This window comes from Protopterus annectens, chromosome 3.part1 (genome assembly GCF_019279795.1).
Source record: "Protopterus annectens isolate FY-2018-M chromosome 3.part1, PAN1.0, whole genome shotgun sequence".
In the NCBI taxonomy this organism is placed as follows: domain Eukaryota; kingdom Metazoa; phylum Chordata; order Ceratodontiformes; family Protopteridae; genus Protopterus; species Protopterus annectens.
The window spans coordinates 1444989046-1445014393 of record NC_056732.1 but is presented as its reverse complement, the minus strand read 5'-3'; the positions used below and the strand labels follow the sequence as shown (position 1 = coordinate 1445014393).

Here is a 25348-nt window from a genome sequence, read left to right as displayed (position 1 = left end):
TACCACATTAAATATTGGTTGATAAAATAATATTTACACAGACATAAATAAGTAAACACTAATAATGAAGTCCAATAACAAATGAATACACCCAATGTTTTCACTTATCTGGCATCTTGCTATAGTTTAAATGAAAACTAGATAAAATAAGAGTACTTAACTTGCAGGCATGCTGTTATCACCTGCTGTATTCTAAGAGTACCCAAAAAGAAGGCCCCAGTACTTTTTTATTCTGTAATTTCACCAAATGTACATGTTCTTAAGCAGCAGGCATCATTAGCACTTTTTTATAACCTTAATTAACATTTTTCTAGGCTTGTTTCACACATTAAATATAAAATGACGTTACTAACATATGTAAAAATAAACAGAAATATAAAAGCTTAATATCTGTAAATTATTGGACTAAATGCAATATATACACATACCTTATACATAGGAACCACACAACCACAATCTAATGCAGAAACTCTTCCTACTCAAAAAATTTAAGCACAAACACCTAGTCCAACAAAGCAACAGACTCCTCACCCATGTACACAAAAGACAGAGAGAAATATAAATAACGTTTTTTTTTTGGTTTTTTTTTTTGCAATTTACAGAGTTGAGTCATCCTAACAGCAACATATACATTTCAAAACCCTTTTGTAAAAGGCTGCAAAGCTACACCTTTAAAGTGAACCAATAAGCTCCTACTGAGCAATTCATTAAGCAAATAAAACATCAAAAGAAGAAACAGTTGTTTTACTTGAAGGTGAAGATCAGCTCAAACTTCCCTTAATATTTTTATCCCAGGAATTGCCCGACTTTCTATCCTTGATATGACTAGTGTAATGCATAGTATGTTAGGACCAGCTTACTTACAAAGCTTGATACACACTTATTTTTTTCATTTCTTAAAATGATTTATGCTATTAGATGGGACAGATTCACCACAACCAGATTTCAGCCCTATACCCCATTTGTTCTCAATCAGCAATTAGAAAGAAATCACTGTCTCACTCATGTTAGAGCGAAAGAAATTAATACCAAGACGGCTGTGTGCTCTTCTGGCAAGTTTTCTCCATTCCACTTTGTTGTACAACCCTGAAGTTATACAAGTCTGGGGGTGCAGGTGTGAAGTGGGGCATTCTACATTTTATTACATATAACTGTAAGCTTTTGGGGTATTAGGATTGATGATATCAGATGTGACAGCAATTTCTAGTACTAGAAGCAATTCAGCCACTGCAGCATCAAAGTCAAAATGTTACAATAGTAATATAGTACAGCTGTATTTTACAAGGTTTAATATGCAAGCTGAAATAAGTAACTGATAACCAAGCATTTAGATATTAGTTATAATTACAGTTAATAATGCCAAGACTACAAATCTTGTATATATAGTCTGAAAAGCACACACTGTTTTCCAGTTCTTTGTACCTCCATCCACCTTTCAGCTCCAAAGGCTTCCCAGACATCAATTTCATACCTCTGACGGGAAAAAAGCATGAACAGCATCTCCTTTTTCCCTATGGAAGGGCATGATAGCCTGCACCATGGCAGATTCGAACATCACTACTAGGAGCCACTAAATTAAACTGTTATTTCAGCAAGAGAATGTGAAATGCCACATACCCCTTTACTTGGTAAAGTACTAACTGCAGGACTAAAGCTTGCTCCCTTCCATGTAAAACACACCTACAAAAACATAACCTAAATATATTTTATGAAACCTACAATGACACTGCAGTACTGTAATCACTGAATCAGGCAAAAACAGCTTGGTGCCAAGGCCGGATTAAGACCAAATTGGGCCTGATGCTGCAGTGCAAAAAGGGCTTATTTTTTCTCGGCATTGGTGCATGTGCATTCGACACTCACCGTACATGCGCACTCAGACCGACCAAGAAGCCTTAATTGCTTGCGACGCAACCAGCCAGCCTTTTCTGAACATGAATAACAACAACGACGTGTTGACGTATTATCGTAATAACTCGAGATTAACATCAAGCTATGTAACATCAACATTCAATAGCAATTGTCTGAAAAAAGTGCACTTAATGCAGAAAAGGCTAAACCAGATCAACTTAACCTAGTCTACCTGGGCATATTGTCAGTCTTACTACTGCGCTAGTGCTGCTTACTTATATTGCTGTTTTTCGAGTCTTAGCAAGCGCGAATTCTTCGATCGTGTCAGTGAAGTCAAGGCTGCGCAGCAGCTCATGCTCAATGCTCATAAGCGCCAGCATGCTTATCCTTTCCTGCCCCATTGAGGACTGCAGCTCTCCTTTGACTATCCCCAACTTTGAGAAGCTCAGCTCACAAGAGGCATTGGACACCATCATGCACAGATAGATGCGCAACCCAATCTTGACGTTTGGAAATGTCTAAGAAAGATTCAACAATGACAAAAGCTTGTACATGGTAAGCTCTGCTGATTCTTTCACAGTCACCGGTTTCTGAGTGCGCATAAATGCAGCAAACTGCATCAGCTCAGCCACCAGTGTGTCTTCCAAGTCATCTGGATATGAGGAAACGAGATTCTTAGCTTTGTCCTCAATCTGCTCAATGCTCAATGATGTTAGCTCCGAGAGAAATCCGAACGTTTTACAAATATTGTCATACGCCTTCATCCACTTTTCCAGTTCAGCTAACAGACTGTCCATCATGACCAGATACGTCTTGAGTTTTGAACATTTCCCTTAGGCTGAGGTCTGCTTCGTTTACAGTTCCTTCATCAGGCATTCGCTTTCACTTAAGGCCGGGACGCTACTTAGCCTTGTATTCGCCGTGTTGAACCTTTTTGGTCACCGTCTGCTCATACACATCAAATCTGTCCCATGCAAACTGAACTGTGTCGACCAGTGATGCCATCAAGCCAGCTGCCGTATTCAGAATGACTGTAGGATCTTGGAGGCTAATGCTCGTACTGTTGAGACGGCCAAGGATATCGTTCCAGGCAGTCACCATAACTGCTGTCTCAAGTTCGTCCATCCTGCATGAAAATCCCTTGGCCTGATTTCTCGTATCTGCCTTCTGCACCTCATCTCCCGGAAGCTCATCCAGGACTTCCTGAATGCTCTTCCACTCCTCTACCAGCGCTTTGACAGCATCTGCACGTTCACACCATCAGGTTCCAGGCAAACCCTTGAGCACCAGCGTGCAGCGATTCTTTTGTCACTGCCAGCGATATGTTGAGTCATACAGGAATACATATAGTCCATTGACAAAATCGAAAAACCTGGTACAGCCACCGCAGCTTTCAACAGCCTGATCTCCTACCAGGTTTAGGCTGTGGTTGCAGCCTGGAATAAAAGCGGCATATTTACATTCTTGTTTCACAACTGCCTAGACACCACTGTACCGTCCTGACATGTTTGATGCATTGTCATACGACTGGCCTCTGCAGTTAGCAATATCCAAGCCTTTTTCCTTCAGAAAGTTCAGAAGTATGCTAGCCATCTGCTCCGCCGTGTGTCTCATCATCATAGGCATGAATGTCAGGAACCGTTCAACTGGGCCCGACGGCAGAACATACCGGATAACAATTGTTAGCTGATCGAGGTGTGATACGTCAGGTGTCGAGTCAATCGAGACAGAGAAATACTTCACCTCCTTTGCTTCTTTCAGGATGGTTTCCTGCACCTTTTGTCCCATGAGCTTCACCAGTTCCTCGCAAATTGTGGATGACAAATAGGAAACGTGACCTTTCCAGTGGTTTGCATACTTTCTAATATGGCTAGCCAACAGAGTATCATACTCCGCCAACAGCTCAATGATGTCAAGGTATGAGCGGAACCTATGATCTCATCCACACCCCTTATAGCAAGACCACGCTCAGCTAGGAATATCAGAACGTCGATGAGCCTCTTCAGAATCTGGCGCCAGTAACACCACTCTTCCTCGACCTGTTTGGTGGCTAGGTAGTCAACACGACCGGCCTCCCTCTGTCAGCTCGCAAAGGACAACATAGCCTTGCAATGTCCATTGCTGCTTTCATGCATTTTTATTCTGGATTTGCCTGCCCTCCAGTTGTGAAAACCACCAGAAACAAACTTGGTCGCTTGAACAGCACTGCCGCCGAACAACTTGCATGCAAAGCACAACACCTTCCCTGTTGAAGGTGAGTAGCACAACCATTGTCTACAGGATTTTTCGCCATTGAGCGGATGTGTATGCACAAAGAAGGCCTTTGTGCATCGACGTTGGAAAGACTCGCCTGGGTATCATCTGGCACTCTCTTCAAATTTTGATTCAGTGTGTTGGCAGTCTTTTGGAACTTTCTTGGCCCAATATTCTCGAGTGTCAGTGTCGATTTCACCCCAATGTCCCAAATCATTGGTGAAAACCTCCAGTGTCGGCGCTAGTGCTTCAGCGATAGCATCTCCTTTCCCCTCTTCTCTCTCCGCTGAACATTCCCGCTCTTTATTCTCTCTTGCCTCCAGTGCCTCCACAGGTTCATCTTGCTTGGCCTGGTCATCAGGAGCACTCGAACTCGCACTCGCATCCAACACAGATGATTGAGACGAAGATGCTCTTACTCCGAAGTACGAACTCAATTTTGGAATTTTCGCCAAAAGCTTTTCTTGTTCTGCTGCTTCTTTCCTTTTCTTTTTCGCTTTATCCCATCCACTGAGTTGAGACCCCATAGCAAGCGTGCGTGAAACAGTACGAAAGATATCACAAATTAAATTGTTTAGCGTAAAACTGATAGCATTAACTTGAAATCCTTGGTTAACAATAAACACAACGACGTTATAGTTATGTCACAGCGCAAAAAATAATAGTAACTGTATAATAATTAATAAATAACGCTGTATATAGGCGTCCGAAAGTCGGACTCCAAATTTCATTCCAAGAATTATTTTGAGGTTAATATAGCAAAGGAAAACTGTTCAGCTTCCGGAAAATTCTCGTCTGTTTTCATCTGGGCCTATTTCAGGAATGGGCCTAATGCTGCAGCATCAATAGCACCCACCTTAATCCGGCCCTGCTTGGTGCACAATTTGAAGCCAACTACGTAGGATCTGACCTCAGCTGCGTCCCAGTTTGATACAGGTTCTTGCAGCAGACGAGTGCTGGAGAAGCTGGCCAGGGAGGTTTGGGAGTGAGCAGCCAATCCTGGCTTCCCCTATTATGAGAGAAGGAAGATAGCAAAGTATTTCCACAGGAGCAATAAAATCCTGGATTTGTTTTTACCAATAAGTAGCAGCTTTACACCTCACCAACTGTAATTTCCTCCCTGGTCAAATGAGATCACAAGTCAATCACATTGACCATAAAGGAGAACCTTGCCCACAGACTGAAAATAAATGTTTATTTCATCAAGTCTTAATGTTTCCTACATTTTAATATTACTTTTGGACTATATTGTGTGATCATCCCTACCACCATGGCCTATACTAAGCTATCCACCCGGAGGTAATTTCAAGCCTAGCCGTTTCATCCTAATGTAATACAATAGAAATGCTAGTCAATACCAAAGACTGCATTTAGTAATGACTGCCCATGTCCAGGAGGGTTGTGAGTGCTATCCTATGTAAGAATTTACAGTACCCCATCCACTCCTCCAAGTTCCTCTTGAACAGTGTCATAGAAGTGCTTTGCTTCACATGAATTGATAGCCTATTCCAAAGAAGGGGCAGTTGCTGGGAGATAAATCTGTCCCTCCAGCATGTCCTATTTAAGTCGCATGCCATATTTAGGTGCCTGGAACAAGTAGCTCTAGTCCCGTTTGATTTACATATGTGCAGCAAGTTCATTAGGCTGGACCCTATGTGGGCAGACTCTGGAATTACAGTTAAAAAGAAATAAATTAAAAAAATAAAAAAAAGTGTAATACATATACACATACACACACACACACACACACACACACACACACACACACACACACACACACACACACACATAGCCAAAAGTGTTAAATGTAGGAAACATCAAGACATGATTAAATAAACATTTTTTTCAGTCTGTAGGTGCGGTTCTCTTTTAAGACTGAAGCCTGAGGCATCTTCTAATAGATGAGCCTTCGCATATTTTCTGAATACCAATTGACTAAAACAGAGTGATGACCTGGCTAAATTCAAAAGCCCTTTCCATCTTGCTGAACCCACTGTTTATGTGGAATCCTTCACTGCCATATTTTATGCACATGCAAACAGCTGCAAAGACACATCTGTCATCAACAGAAGAAAAGAAAAAAATGCCAAATTAAAAAATGGTGGACCCTAAACATAAACAGGCTCTACAACAAAAGAAAGAAAGAAATTTATTCACAAAAAAGTAAATATAACTCTCAAGACACCAAAAACACTCTTGGTAAACTGAACAAGGAACTCACAACCCTGATCAAATCAACCAAACCAGATACGAGGTAAAATAGTTAACCAGGAGTAGGACAACCGCAAAGCCTTCTTTAATTATGTTAAAAATGTAAGAAACAATGCTTAGCACTGTTCAGAGCTAAAAGTAAATGACATCACATACTGTGACCCGGAGGACATAGCAAATATACTAGCAAACAAATAGAGCACAAACTTAATTCTCCCTCCAGTATTCTAAACATCAGCCAAGAGTAAGTTATCAAGGAGTACGTAAAGCTAAAAACACTATATGTAAGAGACCAAATAACCTACAGCAATGCCAGCACCACTACGATGACCTGAAGCAACATTGCCATGAAAGTCTGAATGGCAGGAAAGCTTAGGTGTGATGACAGCAACCAGAAAGGTATTGGCTTTTGTTTCATTTTCAAAATAAACTCACAACCATCAAGAAAATGCTAATAATGTCTGCACTTTTATCATACAGTTCATGGGGATATACACCTCAATAGGGTGGGATGTTAAAGGAGATGGGAACTGCTGTCTTACAGATGAGGTATGTAGTATCTGACTCAGAAATCAGTGTGTTTTTAATGATGTCACACTTGTGGCACATTTTCCATCATGCCTCCACTCTGCAGGTCCACTGGTGTACATGAGGAAGATCTGCAGGTCCAAGCATTTTCACAATTGTCTTCATCTGCTTTAGCTCACGACAGGGAGTCAGAAAATGGGGACATGGGTGACTCACCTTACAGATGTGAAGATACTTTCAAATGGGCACACACATCCATCTACTTGTTGACCAACAACCATGAAACATGCAGTCACACATCATGTTGACCAACGTCTTGGTAGACAGACGTCCCTTCTGCAGTGAGCTGCTAATTTGCTGGAGTGGCAGGGCTGAAACACCTGGCCACCAGAAGGTCAGGAACCATCTGGCAGTGCATACATGGCATCATCAGCTGACAATGATTCTATGTAGGCAGTCGTCTGAAACACCCCAAGACTCCCCTGTGGCTAGCACCTTACCATATTTCTTAACTAGTGCGACTTCCTTTCTAAATTGTCCTGCCTCATACCTTGTTCTTGGTCTAATCCTCCCATCACTATTTGTTCACCCTCTGTACATCCATGTCCAACTACCATCTCCAACAAGCCTTGAGCAGCTGAGAAACATAACTTTATGAATCTCGCAGAACTGATATGCAATATTCTGCCATATTAATAAATCAGGTTTTAAAAACTAGCAAACAAATTCAGCTGTAAGTGTAAATGAGGAAGTGTACCTCTACTGTTATATTTGTGATCCTGTATTTGAAGGCATGGACACACTGTAGCTAGTGCTCCTTTTTCACAGTAAAATCATTTTACTAACACAAAGAATACATTTCTGGTGTAAAATGCAACTATCCTGTGTGGTATATTGGACTATATAAAACTTTGCGCCCTTTTAGGGCAAGTCTAAAATTTTACAATCTGTGTACTGTTACCGCAACTACACACTTTTCCACACAGCTAAGCTTAAGTTGAATGATTTAAGTCATGCATCACATTATGAAAGGTGGGAGATGTGTTCCTTCCCGTGCAGTCTTGCATCCACTACAGAGGAAAAAAGGATTTTGTTTTCCTACCACAAAATTAAAGTAGCTAGATCAAACAGTACTGTTACACGATCAAAAGTGGGGTGTGGGGCTTTCACGGTCCCTATACTTTCATCACAATGGCAATGCTGCTTTTAAAGTTACATGCATCATCACCTTCAAAAAAACGTTTCTGCAAATGCACAACCACAAGACCTTTTAGTTACCGATTTTGCTGTAGTGACATTTAACAGTGTGCTGACCACCAGCACAAAAGTAACAACCCCAGCAAGCATGTGCAATTATTTAAAGTACCTACAAATTGAAAGGATGGGTCACAAAATCGCTAAACCAAGTTCGCTTATAAATACATCTCACACTAACCCTCAAATCAGGATTTGCTGTAGTTAACCTGCACCGACTTCTTTACTTGCCAGTATATACAGCTTTTTGAAGACACCAAGATGATGTACTCGATCAGAACGGTACCAAGTGCGTTTACCACATAACACAGTTGTTAGCCCCTAATAGCAAGTCTCTGTTTACCGCTCATGTAGTACAACCCTCTTCCAGTCACCTCTCACCCACTTAGCACTAGCAACAACAGCACACAAATTCTGCGCAGCCGCAGAGGCTGGATCAGTTTTCTGACGTTTTTGGTCGGGTAGAGCGACGAAAGCGGAACTGTGCAAACTGAATGGTGGGTTGCAACCGTTGTGTTCATTATTTAATGGTATTAGTGGGATTAGAAACCCAATAGTAACAACAACTAATTTGTAAAATGCTATGTTTGCTAAACGAGGTAGTGTTGTTTGTGTGGTGCGTCATATTCTGAACAGTTATGTCTGATACGCTTACCCTTTTCAAGCATATCTCTGAACTGTATAAATGTTCGCAGAATGTCCAGATTTTGGTCCGCTTTTCATATACTTGTGTTTTTCTGGTAAATTAGTGGTAAATCATTACAGATTGCAGATAGAGACATTTGAGTTTCATACTTCATATCCTTCAGAAAATTCATGCTAATGAAAAACCTGTTATTCTATTAACCTCGTAAGTTTGTAAGAGAAATATTTAGAAATTGTCCCCATTTTTGAGCCTTTGGCCCACTTTATTTATGGTTTTGTCCAGATCTCTTGCTCTAAGAGGTTGAGAGGTATGTTTTCAAGTGTCCCTAATATTTCCACGTTTTTTTTTTTGAGATAAGATGGTGAGTTGCAGTTAGTAGATGCTGATAATCCATACAGTTAACAAACGTATTTTACATTTGAATATCTGTATTAATTCACCTTCTCTTTTTCTATCAATGTTCTAAGTTAATTATACAAGAAAGTATACCTAGTTTTGTCTCCTTTTTTCTAACAGTGTTGTTTTAACCCTAATTCTGTCAAACAAATTGACAGCAATGAACACTCATGTTAACCTATTTTCAGTGTCACAATATTAATTTTAGAAACTTTTGCATTTGTATACTAACATAACCGCTGTCCTCTATATTTTTATTACTGCCGATGTTCGTCGTCTCCCATTGCTGCAGTCCTGACTAATGGGTACTCCGCTGCCCTCCATCGGCCCGAATACCAAAGGGCTAGATATGGCGTCGGTCATGGCGCTCGAGACTGACGTGGTGTTAGTATAAATGCGCATGACCGACACCATAACTTCAGTCTTTCTTGCCGCATGGTCCTGAGCAGAAGCAGAATTTGCAAGTGCCGTTCGGCGTTCTGGAATTGTCGGTTTTTGAGTTTCAGACCGGAGACCATGTTGGGCTAAGTACCCCATTGGGGACATTTTATTTTTTTGTCTTTTTCTTGTCTCAGTATTGTCGGATGTCAGAAAAAGTTAATAACTGTATTTCTTGTGGGAAACAGATTCCTCATAGGGATTACCATTCACTCTGCATTCCTTGTTTAGGGCCTGAGCACGACATTGTTGGGTGTCGCTTTTGTGCTACTTTTAATAAGCGTACTATTAAACGTCGGTTGGACTGTGCTAGGCTGGTGTTTGGTAAACGTTGTAATTACAACATGCCGTCGGATTCTCCGACGACTGGCTCTTCTAGGAAGCGCAAAGAAAAGTCTTTGCGGTCCAAGCAGGATGAGGCGTCCGCTCCGGACGTCAGTCCTGTAGAACCACTGGCTGCTTCAGTGGCTCTTTCTGACAGTGTGCCTGAGTGTCAAGGGGAGCCTTTGTTACTGCAGGGGGTGGCTTCTCCTTTGTTAGGCCAGGTTGAGGGTGCTCCTCTGTTGTCTGTGGCTCCCTCCCTCAGGGGTGGTTAAGCCTCCTCCTTCTCTAGGCAGAGGCCATTCTAAGTCTAAATCTGCATCTGCGGGTGCTTTTCCCCAGGGTCCAGCTCCTAGGAAGCACATGTTGAAGATGGCTGAGGATTTGATTACTTTAATTAGGGGTTCCATGCCTCCCCCTCAGAAGAGGCCCAGGGTAGAGTCAGAGTTGGAGGGTTTGGTTCAGTCTTCCATTGAGTCAGATTCCTCTGTGGAAGACCTTCAGGATTTCCCTCCCTATTCTGATTCAGAAGCTGAGGATGCTTCTCCCTCTGCGTCCCCTCCAGAAGATTTTTCTTTCTCTGAAACTTTGCATTCCATGAGGGAACATTTCAAATGGGAGGGCCAGGATTATTCTGATTCTCGTAAAAGGCTGAGAATTTTTGTTTTGCCTCAGCACAGGCCCTTGGCTATTCCTCCTGTACTGGATGTTGTTCAGGATGTGTTTTCTGAGGCTGCCCTTAACCCAGATTCTCTGCCTCCTGCCCCTGTTAAACCAGATAGATACTACAGGGTTCTGGAAGCTCACAAGTACTTGTTTAAGAGCCCTAGAGCTGATCCTGAAACTATTTCTCAAGGCCCCAAGGCGTTAAGGCCTCTGTGGTTAAGAATCCAGTTCCTCTGGACAAAGATGCTAGGGCCCTGGATAGGTGGGGTAAAAAACTGTATACCTCTTCTACTTTGGCTATGAGGGCTTTGAATTGTCAGTTTCATATGCTCAAGTATCAGAATTTTTTGTTAAGTCAATTGAAATGTAAAGTGGATGCTTTAGCTGAAGGTATTGACTGTAAGGAGCTTCAGGATTTAGTGCATGCTTCAGACCAGGTTGGGAAGCATTCTCTGCAGTGTGGTTTTGATGCTTTACAAGCTTCTTCCAGGGTGGCTGCTACTAGTTCTGTTGTTCGCAGACATGCCTGGCTTAAAGGTCAGTCCTTGTCGGAGCATGTTAAAGCTCGTATTATGGATGCTCCTTTGCAGTCTGATGTTCTTTTTGGCCCTCCTGTGGAATTAGTTTTGAAAAAATGGAGGAAAAAGCTAAATCTATGCAGACAGTTAAGGAATTTTTACAGGTTCAGCCTCCTAAGTTCAATAGGAATTGGCCTGCTAAGGGATGGTCTTTTCCCTCTTCGGATTTTCATTCTAGAGGCAAGTCGAGGCATGGTAGAGGTAGGGCTTCCTTTCAGGGCCCTGTTACTTCTAGGTCTTTCAGTTCCTCTACCCCTTCTGCTGGGGAGGGCAAGGGTCAGTCCTTTCGGAAGCAGACCCAATGACCTGTGTCTTCGGCTGCCGGACTCTGCTTTGCTGGCAGCTCCTCTGGGCGGAAAACTGGGACTTTTCAACGGGAATTGGCATTTGGTTACCCAGGACAAATGGGTATTGGACATTGTAACTCGAGGCTACAAATTTTATTTTCACACTTTCCCGCCTTTCAACGGTATGCGGATGTGCCTCATCAGCAAAATTGGAAGCACAGGCACAGGTTTCTTCTCTGCTCCAGTTGGGAGCAATACAGGAAGTTCCTTCTGCGGAAAGGGGCACAGGGTTTTATTCCCATCTTTTCTTAGTGCCAAAGAAGGGCAATACTTGGAGGCCCATTCTGGATTTATCCATTCTAAACACCTTTCTAGAAATTCAAATTCAAGATGTTAACACTGCAACAGCTGTTGCCTATGCTGGGCAGGGATCACTGGATGGTGACTTTGGATCTCAAGGAGGCCTATCTCCACATTCCTATCAGGCCCAGTTGCAGGAAATTCCTGAGGTTTCGGACTGGGAATTTGCATTATCAGTTCTCTGCATTGCCCTTTGGCTTGTCTACTGCGCCCAGGGTATTCACGAAAGTCCTGGCTCCAGTAATAGCTTTTCTCAGACTACGGGGAATTCAGATTTATCCTTATCTGGACGATTGTTTGATACTGGCTCAAGACAAGCACGAACTACTTCGACATCTGCAGTGTGTGATGACAGTTTTCAGATGCCTGGGGTATTCTGTGAACGAAATAAAGTCCAGTCTAGTACCCTCACGAGAGATGTGTTTTCTGGGTGTGAGTCTGAATACAGTGACTCAGATGGCATTTCTTACCCCGGACAAACAAAGAAATCTTCACCAGTACTTCCTACAGCTATCAGTCCTGTCCAGGCTGACTGCAAGGACAGTCCTTCAAGCCTTGGGGTTCATGGCATCTTGCATTCTAGTACTTCCCAATGCCAAACTGCATATGAGGAAGCTACAATGGTATCTCAAAAGCGTTTGGACTCAACACAGCCACGATTTGGACACTGTCATTCGGATTCTTCCTTGCATCCAGAAGGAATTTGTGTGGTGGGCTCAGGAATGTCACCTAAACAAGGGACTCTCTGTGACCCAACCAGAGGCAAGTCAGATATTAACGACAGATGCCTCGGAGTCAGCCTGGGGTGCTCATTTCAAAGGAAAATGGATTCAAGACCTTTGGACCCCGGAGTTGCTTCACTTGCATATCAATATGAAGGAGATGCTGGCAGTTCAATTTGCCTTAAAAGCATTCAAGGATCTGCTTCGCCCGGGACTAGTGTTGATTCGAACAGACAACACAACTGTCATGTGGTACATCAACAAGCAGGGGGGAACTCATTCTTACCCTCTTTGCAGACTAGCAATGCTGTTATGGGAAACTGCTTTGGATCTGCACATCACTCTTCGAGCACAGTTTCTGCCAGGGGAACAAAATTCGTTAGCAGATGTTCTGAGCAGACAAATGGTGGATCCTCACGAATGGAAGTTGGATCCTCACGAATGGAAGTTGGATCCTCAGGTGTTTCGTCAGTTGACCATGGCTTGGGGAACTCCAGACATAGATCTGTTCGCTTCTCCTCTGAATTTCCAACTACCTCTGTTTTGCACAAGGCTGTTTCATCCGAAAGCCTGGAAAGTAGATGCACTATCCTTCAGTTGGAGCAACCTTCACGTGTATGCCTTTCCTCCTCTGCCTCTTCTTCCAAAAGTCCTGTTGAAAGTCAGGAGGGACAAACCGTGCATGATCCTTATAGCGCCGGATTGGCCTCGTCAGCATTGGTACCCTCTGTTGAGGAGTTTAGTTCAGGGGGCCCCTTGGCCATTACCACGGATTCCTCACTTATTGTCTCAAGAAAACAATCATTTTCTCAATGTCAGGGTGCGATCCCTACACCTGACAGCCTGGCACATTCAGTTTTAGAGAATGAGGGCCTTCAGCTCCCTCAACAAGTTTTGGATGTTCTTTTGGAAGCCAGGCGTCCTAGTACTCGAAAAGTTTATGCTGATAAATGGAAGAGATTTTTTCTTTGGAGTTCAGCTAAAGGCTTTGATGTCACATTGCCTGATTTGAGTTGTACATTGCAATATTTGACTATGTTATTGGACAAGGGTTTGTCTTTCTCTTCTATTAAAGTGCATGCTGCAGCTATTTCTGCTCACTATGGTGGTGACCCTCCTTTATTTTCACATCCATTGCTTAAACAGTTTCTTAGAGGGGCAAATAATATAAGACCCCCACGGAGGGCTCCTACTCCTACTTGGGATCTTAATTTTGTTTTGGAGAAGCTGACTCTGCCTCCTTTTGAACCTGCAGCTACGGCTGACTTGAAGTTGTTGTCTTGGAAGACTGCTTTTTTGTTGGCTGTTACTTCTGCTAGAAGGGTATCTGAATTACAGGCTCTCATGGCAGTGGAACCTTTTCTGATTTTTCACAAGGACAGAGTTTCCTTGCGTACTAATCCTACTTTTCTGCCTAAAGTGGTTTCTAATGTGGCATTGAACCAGTCTATACATTTGCCTACTTTTTATGCTAACCCCCAAACTGAAGGGGAAATTGTTTTGCATTCTTTGGATGTACATAGGCAGTTACGATATTATTTGTTCAGAACCAAAGAGTTCAGAAGTTCTCATCAGTTATTTGTTATGTTTGCTGTGACTTCCCGTGGAAAAGCTGTCTCGAAACAAACTATTTCCAAGTGGATTGGCCATTGTATTGCTTTTTGTTATTCTCATCATGGTGAAGAAGTTCCAGTTGGGATCAGGCCTCATTCTACTAGGGCTACGGCCACATCTACTGCTTTTTTAAGAGGGGTAGCTACTAAAGACATTCTAGAGGCAGCTACCTGGAGTTCTGTACATACCTTTACAAAGCATTATCATTTGCCTCTTTATTCTAAGTCTAGGGCTGGGTTTGCCACTGCAGTCTTACAGGGCATGTCTGCAGCTCCTCAGGATGTTTAGTTGTCCGCCCTCCCTTTTTGTTTTTTCCGTTGCTCTGGGATTCTACCCATTAGTCAGGACTGCAGCAATGGGAGACGACGAACATAGTACAGTTTTGTACCTACCATAAATGTAGATGTTCGAGGATCTCCATTGCTGCAGTCCAATTTTCCCTCCCTCCTTCCCCCTTTTTCTTTTTAGATTGGGGTTTTTGGGTGGTTTTTTTTTTTTTTTTTGCATTCTGACATCTGAGGCAAGAAAGACTAAAGTTATGGTGTCGGTCATGCGCATTTATACTAACACCACGTCAGTCTCGAGCGCCATGACCGACGCCATATCTAGCCCTTTGGTATTCGGGCCGATGGAGGGCAGCGGAGTACCCATTAGTCAGGACTGCAGCAATGGAGATCCTCGAACATCTACATTTATGGTAGGTACAAAACTGTACTTTTTTAGTATGCCAACCTTACATCAGTCCTTTGCGTGTTTTGCCAGATATTTTAGGCATAAAGGAAAAGTGCATATGTTGCCTTCAAATTTAAAATGTTCATATTCTTGTTGAGTGAGTAACAGGTTAATGATGTACTTCACTTATTATTTCTGTCCAAATATTTTAGGCATAAAGGAAAAGTGCATATGCTGTCTTCGAATTTAAAATGTTCATTTTCTTGTTGAGTGATTAACAGGTTAATGATGTTATTATTTCTGTCATTTGTTATTACTAATGTTTTTTAAAGTGTGAAGACTTAAGCACAAACAGGCTTCTCATCCATCCATGTGAAGCAGAGTTTTTCCCCGCCCTTGTTCAAACAAAATTTGTATCCGTGGATGAGGAATTGAAAATTTACCCTGATCTAGCACCTACATGTGTATTGGAGACAAGAAGCTTGTAAATGCTTGACCACTCATGCCCAAGTTTATGTACACCTGCATAACTTAATGGACCAATACTTTTCTCTTGTTTGTGAGAAGTAGGACTAGGTGTAAAAAGGCCCTATTGGATCATTATTACCACCATTTAAAACATGGCTTGATTTACGGCCTTTGACACAAGTAGTAGAGGTTCATAGGTGAATATTAGGCTACCTGCCATGAAGGGCCATTTTAAGCCTAGCCAATAACAAAAGGTTAGAATTAAATTCTCTGCCTTATATCTGTGAGGTGAAGACCTTAACCGTTATGCCAGACCACGCCCCAAAAATGTCTATGGAGATGTGGGAATGAACCCAGGACCTCCTACATGCAAAGCATATCCTCTATCACTGCACTGCATCCCTTTTGCCTTGGGAAATGAACATGGGAATACTTAACTAAATAACCACAGACACATGGGATGGTGTGAAATGCTCATAACCATGCATTTATTAAGCCAATTCAACCTGAGGCAATTAAAAGTAGTTACTAGTACAGTGCCAAATGCATGCTCAAGCAGTGCAATCATGAATGTAATCATCAAAGTAAAAAGCATTAACCTGGCAGATGTGAGCTGAGAGCAGTGCTTAGAAAAATGCCTGAGCATTAAGCCTGTTGTCCTAAACACAGCAGGGAGATTTTATACAAAGGCTGAGGAGTGGTCCCAAGTTTTGGCCCCAGCCTGCCTGCTTTGTAGTGAAGTATGCAAAAGTCCACCTCATGTTCGGAGCCCCTAAACTGCCATACTAGCTAGAACCTGCCAGAAGGAAGGTCAAGCTGTCCTAGCCTGTGCTGTCTCACCACTAGGCCCACCTTTTCAGAATTTAGCCCCCCCCCCCCCAAGACTACTCTTCCATCCATATACATGGCTGCAACACATGCCTCTTTAACTATCACTAATTTTGCTTTGTATTTTTGCTGTGTCCCTTGTAAAACTTCTTGATTTTTTTTCTTGTGAATTATTGAGATCCAGGCAGTCAGTAGTTTCTTACTTTTTGTTCAGAAAAATGCATGTTGATGCAAAACATGTTCAATGTTAAAAAAAAATGTCCATTATTTAGCTTTATCCAGAAATCTTCAGCCAAGAAGTTGAGAGGTGAGCTGCAACATCCTACCCTTCCCTCTCTAACTCTTGCTGAGGAAGGAGAAAATGTGAAAAACCTTCTAGGGGAAGCGGGAACATTCTTTCCAATACCTATTGGGATTGTTGTGTTGGGCCAGTAAGACTCTGAGCTACCACTCTCTTCCTTTTATGTAGCTGGGCGTTCTTTCATGATGTTTCTGCACTCTGCTGTAATTTATGTCTGGCTTCCTATTTAGCAACTGTCCATATCCCTGCTACCTATTTGAGCTTTCCAACTAGCCAACTGTCCTAAATTCTACCTGTGGTGTTCCCCCTACCCCTGACTTGCCTGGAAATTTATTTAAACCAAGGCAAATCCACTCAGCCTTTGTACGCTTGGCCTTCTGCCATTACCTGTCTATGAAAATAAAGAGGTGTATTAACTATTTTCTTGCTTTAACCCTAATCCTTTTTTTAATAAGAAACATCTTTATTAAATTATGTATTACATAGGCAATCTTACATTTTCATAAATTAAAATAAACCATACCGACACAATTTCAGTTGCAAACATTATACATTACAAACCATGCTGGCACAACTGTAGCTACAAACATTATACATCCCTTATAATGTATCCCATCGTCAGTCAAACATTGTATAGCTCATTCAAATCCTGCCTTATTTTAAACCTTGTTTCTTCTCTGCATGTATTGATTCCACAAGTCCCATTTTTCCTATATAATTTGCTCCAACCCTTTCTATTAACTTTGGTTTAGACTTGGATTTCCATTTTCTAGTAATTGCTTTTTTGGCAGCCACCATGCTTAAGCTCAGCAAGGCCTTACTATGTCTAGGCAATTCTTATTCTGTATCATAGCTCAACAAAATCATTTCCGTAGTTACACCAGTTTGCTTACCCAGTATGTGTGACAGAGCAGTCTGCAGGGAATCTTTAAAGTCTGCCAACTCATTACACTTCCAGAAAAATATGTTCCCAGTTACCTGTTTCTTTGCCATCACACCTCCAACATTTGCTGTCTACCTGAGGAACAATTCTTTGGAGTCTACTTGGGATATCAACATACCTATGTAAACACTTCCAAGCAAAGATCCTTAATCTTATAGACTTTGCATATTTGGGAGACATACATACACTCTCCAATTGTTTCTTCTTTGTGAATTGTTTATCCAATCTCTTTTCCCAATCTTTCTAACCTACTCTGACTGATTCATATAGTTATCATGCAGTATTTTATATGTACTATATTATTCCTTTCTTAAAGGCAACTTCTATTCTAGATTCTACTAAAAATTTTGTTTAGGACCCCCCTATTTATTTCTCTTTGCCTATGCTCTGATATCAATCCTTGATAGGGAAGGCAATCTCTAATTCGCAGTCCAATAAGTTCTTGGCATCTTCTCATTCTGTTACCTTCCCCTCTCTAGTTATTTGTTCCCAATGCCTTGGTTCCTTTGCCAGTTTTCTCCAATAAATTCCATCCCCCTCTTGTCTATTGTCTGTATCTCAAATTGCAGTTATCCCTATCAGCAGAATCTCCTTTCTCCCTTCCCTTGTTGACGTAATTCTTAGAATACTTTCTGCTACTTTATGAATGTAATATTCTGTAGGATTATTCTTATTCTCCTTAAAGGTCTGCATCTCAAAATCCCAGTCTGTCCTTGTTTCTTGAGCCCCCCCCCCGTTTCATCATCTCTTTCCACTTTAAATTATAGTTTCCCCCTTCTGCTATGTATAGGACCCTTAGCGGTATTGCTCTGCAGTACCCCTTCAAATGGGGTAATCCCAGTCCGCCTTTTTCTATTGGAAGAATAAGCTTATTGCAATTGACTCTTGCCGTCTTCCTCTCCCAGATAAAATCCTTCAGCTCGTTATTAGTTGCTATCCACAACTTCTCTGATAGGTAAACACATGCTTGACTGGTGTATAAGACTAAAGGGACTAAAAACATTTTAACTGCTTGTATTTGGATTCTTATTGAATTGTCAACAGCTTAGGTTGTTTAATACCATTGACACCTAAGCATCGAACACTTACAATAGCAAACAACCACATCATCTAATTCTTCCTTCGGGAAAAGAATTAGCATGGGCGTTATCGGGGATTTGCCCTTTCCCCAATGTAGAATGATCTTGAAGTTGGTATATTTAGTTGGGGGGTGGGGGTGAAGCCCCCCACTATGTTTGGGTGTATTTGTTTATTTTGTTTACAGACGGCCACCCAAGGAAATAATTTGATGATGTGGCCGTTCGCTGTTCTAAGCGTTCGCTTAGGTTTTGATGATTAAGCATTCGACAACATGAGCTGTCGTTGTTATGATATAGACACTTTTACTCTCTATATCCATATAACGGAGCTTCCATTTTTCTCAGTTTTTTGTTATTATTTTTTGTTTAGTCTTTTCCCACATATCCTTAGCTGCCACACTGGAATAATTTTTCATCCATACTCCTAAATACTTCATTTTATCATGTCCCCATAATTATAGATTATTGCTGAACCAATTTGTGTGTGGGTGCATAATTTACCACTATTGCCTTTGTTTTAGATTCATTAATGTTGTACCCTGAAAATATTTGAATCTGTCTCAAAATGTTCCACAATACTATAATCTCCCTTTCTGGTTTTGTCAGGTATAAAATAGAGACAAGTATTGTTGACTACCATGCCAATTATATCCTTGAATTTCAGAGTCCTTTATTTTCTTACCATGCCAATTATATCCTTGAATTTCAGAGTCCTTTATTTTCTTTGCCAGTGGTTCTAAATATAATGCAAATAACAAAGGGGAGAGAGGGCATCCCTGCCTGGTTCCTCTGCTCAAGCACAAATTATCAGAGAGGACCCAACCCAGTTTAATTTTTGCCTCTGATCCCTCGTATATCCTCCTAAACAACCGTATAATTTTATGAGGGAATGCAAATACTTCTATTGATCTGCTTATAAAGTCCCAGCTTACTCTATCAAATGCTTTCTGTGCATCAAGACTCACCAACAACAGTGGTATTTTCTTGCATTCTGCTCCTCTCTGGATCGTCACTGTTCTGTTAATGTTGTCAAATGTTTGCCTCCCCTACACAACACCATGTTGATCCATATCTGTCGATTTTGGTATCACTTTTGCCATTCTTTTAGCTATTATAGACATAAACACTTTATAATAATGATTTAGTAGTTCACTACTCTTTCTTTTTCGTATTTATCTTTGAGACCAAGACATTACAGAAAGCATTATATTCTTGAAAAAGTATTATTCCCACCTTTTATGTATAACTGTTTTTGTTGAATGCCTAGTTCCATGTTTTGTTTTACATGCTTGTACTGTTTGGCAGGTTAATCTTTTATGCAGTTGTTTTTTGTCATCTCCATTTGAACCTATGTCTCATATTACATAACTTTTTGTTTTATTGTTGTTTTATTGAAAACCCTCAAACAAAAATACACCTCAATACTCTCTAAAACCATTAACTTAATAACACAAAGCTATGTATATATTCAGATATTGAAGTTTTACCCTACTAATAGGAACAAATGTTCCAAACTGACAGCCACATGGACTTGAGATAACATAATACAAAGGTTATCCAAGCTAAGAAGCATGGTAAAGCCTGTGATTATATTAAGTGCTGTCTGGGTTTGTCTTATCTTTATAGCTCTCTTACCTGGGAAAACACTTGAATGCTTTCTGAAAACATTTTCTCCAAGCCATTTTTCTTTATCAGATTGTTTGCTAGAGATATGAAAACCAGACACAAAACTGCCAAGCATACACTTGTTTACTAGAAAAAAGCTTTATAATATTCAATATTATTTTCAGTTTACTTGTTTTCTCTTAAAACTTGTTACTGAATAAAGTTAATGGCCTTAATCTAATCATTCCCCTATGCAAAAATGAGAAAACAAACAGAATAATGTTTCTTTTGTAATGATCTTTTAACCAGTTTTTTTTTGCATTGCAGTACCAACATTTCTTAAAACTGAACAAGGAGAAAGAAAGAGAGAGGGGGAAAAGAAAAGAAAAAAAAAAACAGGAGCACCTGTTTACAATAGAATCCCCATTACACTTAAAAATAACAAGACACTGCCATGCACCCATGCACTATCAGAATAGTACTATTAAGAAAAAATGGTTTACTCACAGTTAACTTTCTCCCTCCTTTCCCCCTCTTTTGAATATGTTTGTGAACATTAATGACATGAAGTAGGGCACATGCTATACAATCCCCTACAAGTTTTAACAGAGTACAAACCGGTCCAGTATTTCCAGATTTTCTTGTCCTGTCATGTTTCACAAATATAATTATTGCTTTGTAATCCCACATTTGTCAATTTCCAAGTTACTGCTCTTATTCTCCAAACATTCATGGCATGAAGTAGGACAAATGCTTTAGATTCCCCTACAAGTTTAACAAAGTCCAAGAAAGTCCAACATTTCAGATTCTCATGTTGTACTCCTGCCCATCTCCCAATCTATGCCTCTGCTTCATTTCCAATGTACTCTTGATTCTTTTAGTCAGCTCTTGATTCTTCTAGTCAGCTCTTGTGCTTTTTTCCATCTGTCAAGCATTTTCTGTTGAAACACTGGAAAAGGTTTCACTGGCATAGTCTCTGTATGTTCTTTATTAACAGAAGAACAAGAAGCAGAATATCCTTCTGTTTTACATCATACTTTTTGTTGGACACACTTTTGTATTTCTTCTTTAGCATGTACTGCATCAAAAATAATTTTGTTCCTCCAGGGAAAAATGTTTTGAAGGTAACTGGGTACAGTAGTTTGAATCTCACTCTTCCTTCTCAACATTTCCTGAATAATGAAATAAATTTACTCCTCTTCTGCCTGGTGTACAATGAGTAGTCATTTTCCACAAACACTCTGCTGTCTCTCACTTCTCCTTCTGCCGCAGTTTTATCAGAATCAACTCCTTCTGATGGTAAGATTGCATCTTTACTGTTAAAGGTCTGGGTTATTTTCTCATAGCCAGGTTTTCAGCATACACACAATGTGCCCTTTCAATTAACAGTTCCTGTTGTGGAATAACAGTTCAGTTGCTTATTTGTGCTCTCATAAAATTAATACAGTCTGTTCCTTCCAGCTTCTCGAGTACAGCAGAAAATCTCACGTTTTCCCTACGTGCTGTGCCCTCTAATTCTGTTATTTTTTTTGAAACCTGACTTGTACAGTCTGATATTCAGCCAGCCTTTTCTTCATTTTGACCTCCGAGTTTTGCAGATTTATCACATTAACTGAATATCTGTTAATAGCTTCTTCCATTTTTTCCAGCATTTTATTGTTTGGGCTGATATTTTCCATCAGTGTTTCAGTTGTTGTAGTCAGGTGTGTGTGCAGTTGCCTTGACACTTTCCTCTGGGTTACTGGAAGTCATGCCTGGAGCTTGCACTAGATTTTGCTGAACAGCTGCAGAACTTTTCCCAGTCAGTGTTTTTTTCATCACCTTTTGTAGCTGATTTTCCTTCAGGTCCTCTGTATTTCTTTTTTTTTTCCTGCATCCAGACAGTGTACTTACTACCCAGTTACTGAAATTTACCCAGAAATCTAGATCCACTGGCTTTCTGTGCTAAGTTTCTGTTTTCGCAGTGGGAGAGTTAGAATTAAGCTGTTACTCAATATGTAGCCATCTTAGAAGTCACGCTTTAACCCTAATTCTGAGTTGCTGTGGATATAAAAAGTGTACACACCCCTGTTAAAATGCCAGGTTTTTGTGATCTAAAAAAACGAGACCACAGTAAATCATTTATATGTATCTTTTTTATTTATATATATATATATATATATATATATATATATATATATATATATATATTTACACACGCACACACAAGTGTGTGCGTGTGTAAGTGTATATGTATATAGCTACAACTGTTTAAAATGGTTTAAAAGCCCACATTTGCACTTGTTTCCCATCTTTCCTGTAACTAGTCTAGTCCAGATACAGATTTGCTGTATCTAGGACGACTTTTAAGCTTTTGAGCCTCCCCAAGCCTTTCTGTATTGGAGGGAAGCATTCTAGCTTATCAGTGGGAGTGGCAAGCACTAGGTACCCTATCTACCACAAGAGTGGTTTCAGGCCCAGAAATTATAGTTTATTGGCAGTTTGAACAGTTTTTCCATCTCTTTCAACCTTCTGGTTTAAAAGCCTGCATTTTCACTCATTTCCTACCTTTCCTGTAACTAGTCTAGTCCAGATACAGATTTGCTGTATCCAGGACTGCTTGTAAGCTTCTGAGCCTCCCAAGTCTTTCTGTGTTGGAGGGAAGCATTCTAGCTTATCAGTGGGAGTGGTAAGCACTAGGCAGCCTATCTACCAGAAGATCCAGGTACAGATTCTTAGTTTTAGCACTTGAATTTGCTTATTCGTGCTCAGCACTTGTTCAGAACTTGTTGTCAGCACTAAATAAGCTACAAATTACTACAGCACTCAACCTTCCACATTACCTAGAGGAAAACAGTTTTTGTACTTACTTTCCTCACTTGCTTCAGAAAAACAGCTTGTATACTCACTTTCCTCACTTGTCTAGAGGAAAGTAGTTTTTTATTCAGGCATGTCCAAGGGTCAGCTCCCAGTGTTCTCTCCTGTCTATCTGATGAATCTGGGCATATTGAGGGAATGTAGCAGTTGCCTCATGTACACACACAACCCTCTTCTTCTACCACCCAACACCACAACCTGTGAGAGATGCACTTATCTAGCCAAACTGGAGGTAAACCTCTCTCCAGCAAATACTGAACTTGACAGTCAAGAGGAGAAGATAAACACTTGCACCATACCACAGTCATCACATAGTCCCACTAAATCTACACCACTAAAATCCACACATAGAAACACAAAAACATTCGCAGAGGTTCTCAATAATAATCTACTCAAGCAAAAGAGACTTCCAAAGCAGAAACGCAAGCAACCTCCACCCCCCCAACACAATCCAAAGACACATATCCCACAGAGTCAGTGTGCCAATAAACTACAGCCCATAAGGCAAACCAACGTACCCAACACACTAGTCATAGGTGACTCGATAGTTAGGCACACTAAAGAAGAAGGTTACTGTCAGCTGCCTTTTGGGTGCCAGGATCTGCCACATAACCCACGGAGTCAGGGCAGTCCACAACAAGTACAAATATGACTCTGTCATTGTCCATTTTGGTGTGAACGACCTGAGACATACCTCCCCGGACTACATGAAAAGAGACATGGAAGAGCTCTCCGATCTTGTAGCCCAGGCAGGTATGACCTTAGCCCTGAGTAGTGTCCTGCCATTGCCCAGAATGATACCGCAGTACAAGGACAAAATGATTGACTTCAAAAATTGGCTAAGCTTCTGGTGTCATTCTAAGGGGATCCAGTATCTGTCTTCCTGGGATGACATGGTCGACAGACCATGAGGCTTTGCCAGAGATGGCCTGCACCTGTCGCCCCTGGGATTCCGGATACTGGCTAAGGCTCTTGCTTCCCCTATAGTGCCTTTTTTAGGCAAGGTTCAAATGACAAATTCACCACCGTAACAGGAACAGGCAAGCATAAACTGAGGGTAATGCTACTCATTGCTAGAAGTCTAAATCTCAAAATGCATTCACTCGAGGTACTCCTTAAAATGGAGAACTTCGATATCTGTGCAGTGACTTGAGACCTAGTTCAAGACTCTAGAGAGCACCCCTGCATTACTAGGCTTAACTCATACCACACTTTTCGGCCGTATAACCTGGACCAGAATACCAAAGGCAGAGGTGTGTCCATATTCATTAAGGAGATCCACACCTCCAGGCTAGTTGCGCAGTGTAATGCATCCAAGGTTATCCAAGTGCAACTAACTCTGGGCAAAACTGCAATCCAGATTGTAGCTTGCTAAAGATCCCATACCATGCCTCAGGTTTCCCACTCCTCTTTTCTTGATATACTGGAAAATATTAGGGTTCAAACAAAACTCTAATAATGGGCGATTTCAACTACCCCACCATTAACTGGGAAAACTATTCATGTACCAACTCCTTTGTTCAACGCTTTCTAGAATTCCTAAATTCCAATGCCCTGGATCAACTTATCCACATCCCCACTAGGGGGCAACAGTATCCTAGACCTAGTCATTACCAACATGAGTGACCAGTGTTCCACACATGAAATCAACTCCTCGTTGGTCAGATCTGACCATAAGCTAATCACCCTAGATATCCGCATCCCGCCCCCACCCACCATTAAGGAAACCAGACAGAAGTAGCAAACTTCATGACACCCATGCAGATGGACAATACAGTTACGACTGCTGAATCCTACACAAATGCACTTAAGCACTTGCACGAGTGCATGGATCATGTTATCCCAAACAGAACCAAGATGCTGTCCTCCAAAAAAAGGAAACTAATCTGGTGGTCCCCTGCCATAAACAAACTGTACAACAGAAGGAAGAAACTGTTGCAAAAGAGAGTAAAATCCCATGAGTGGAGGAGCTGCCTGGTCAGCCTCAGTAAGAAGCTGAGATCCCTTATAAGAGCCTCCAAAGCTACCTATGAAAATAAAATCACCACTGATTCTAACGGCAACCACAAAGCATTCTATAGCTATGTCAAGAATCTTAATGGCAACACCCAGATCTGCTCTGAGTTACAGAACAATGGCACGAACATTACAGAACCAACTGATATTGCCAACATCCTGGCAGAGATAGGTTCAGTGCTAACTTTACCCCACTCTCACCCGCTAAAGGGCCAATATCTGTACAGGAAGAATGAAGAGTCCCTGTAATCACATCTATGCAGGTAAAGCTGCACTCTCTAAAGCCAAAAACACAGCATCCATGGAACCGAACAACATCCCAGGCTGCATTTTACACGAACTTCAGAACGAACTGGCTCCCCACCTAAGCACCATGTTCAATCATAGTCTCACGTCAGGCTTTGTGCCCACTGAATGGCACACAGCAACAGTTATCCCACTCCACAAAGGGGGAG

General features: G+C 41.2%; 2 protein-coding genes across 5 annotated transcripts in view; one reads left to right on the top strand and one right to left on the bottom strand.

Moving 5' to 3' along the window:
• Positions 1 to 8463, bottom strand: part of CROT (carnitine O-octanoyltransferase) — a 1004553-nt gene extending 996090 nt beyond the window's left edge. Inside the window, exon 1 of one of the 3 annotated variants that reach the window (XM_044067515.1) lies at positions 8279 to 8463. The gene's annotated coding sequence lies outside the window, so the exon portion shown is untranslated. The remainder of the gene's footprint in view (positions 1 to 8278) is intronic. The other 2 variants (XM_044067513.1, XM_044067514.1) reach the window with 2 other exon arrangements.
• Positions 8464 to 8536: 73 nt separating this feature from the next.
• Positions 8537 to 25348, top strand: part of OLAH (oleoyl-ACP hydrolase) — an 891885-nt gene continuing 875073 nt past the window's right edge. Inside the window, exon 1 of one of the 2 annotated variants that reach the window (XM_044067516.1) lies at positions 8537 to 8594. The gene's annotated coding sequence lies outside the window, so the exon portion shown is untranslated. The remainder of the gene's footprint in view (positions 8595 to 25348) is intronic. The other variant, XM_044067517.1, reaches the window with a different exon arrangement.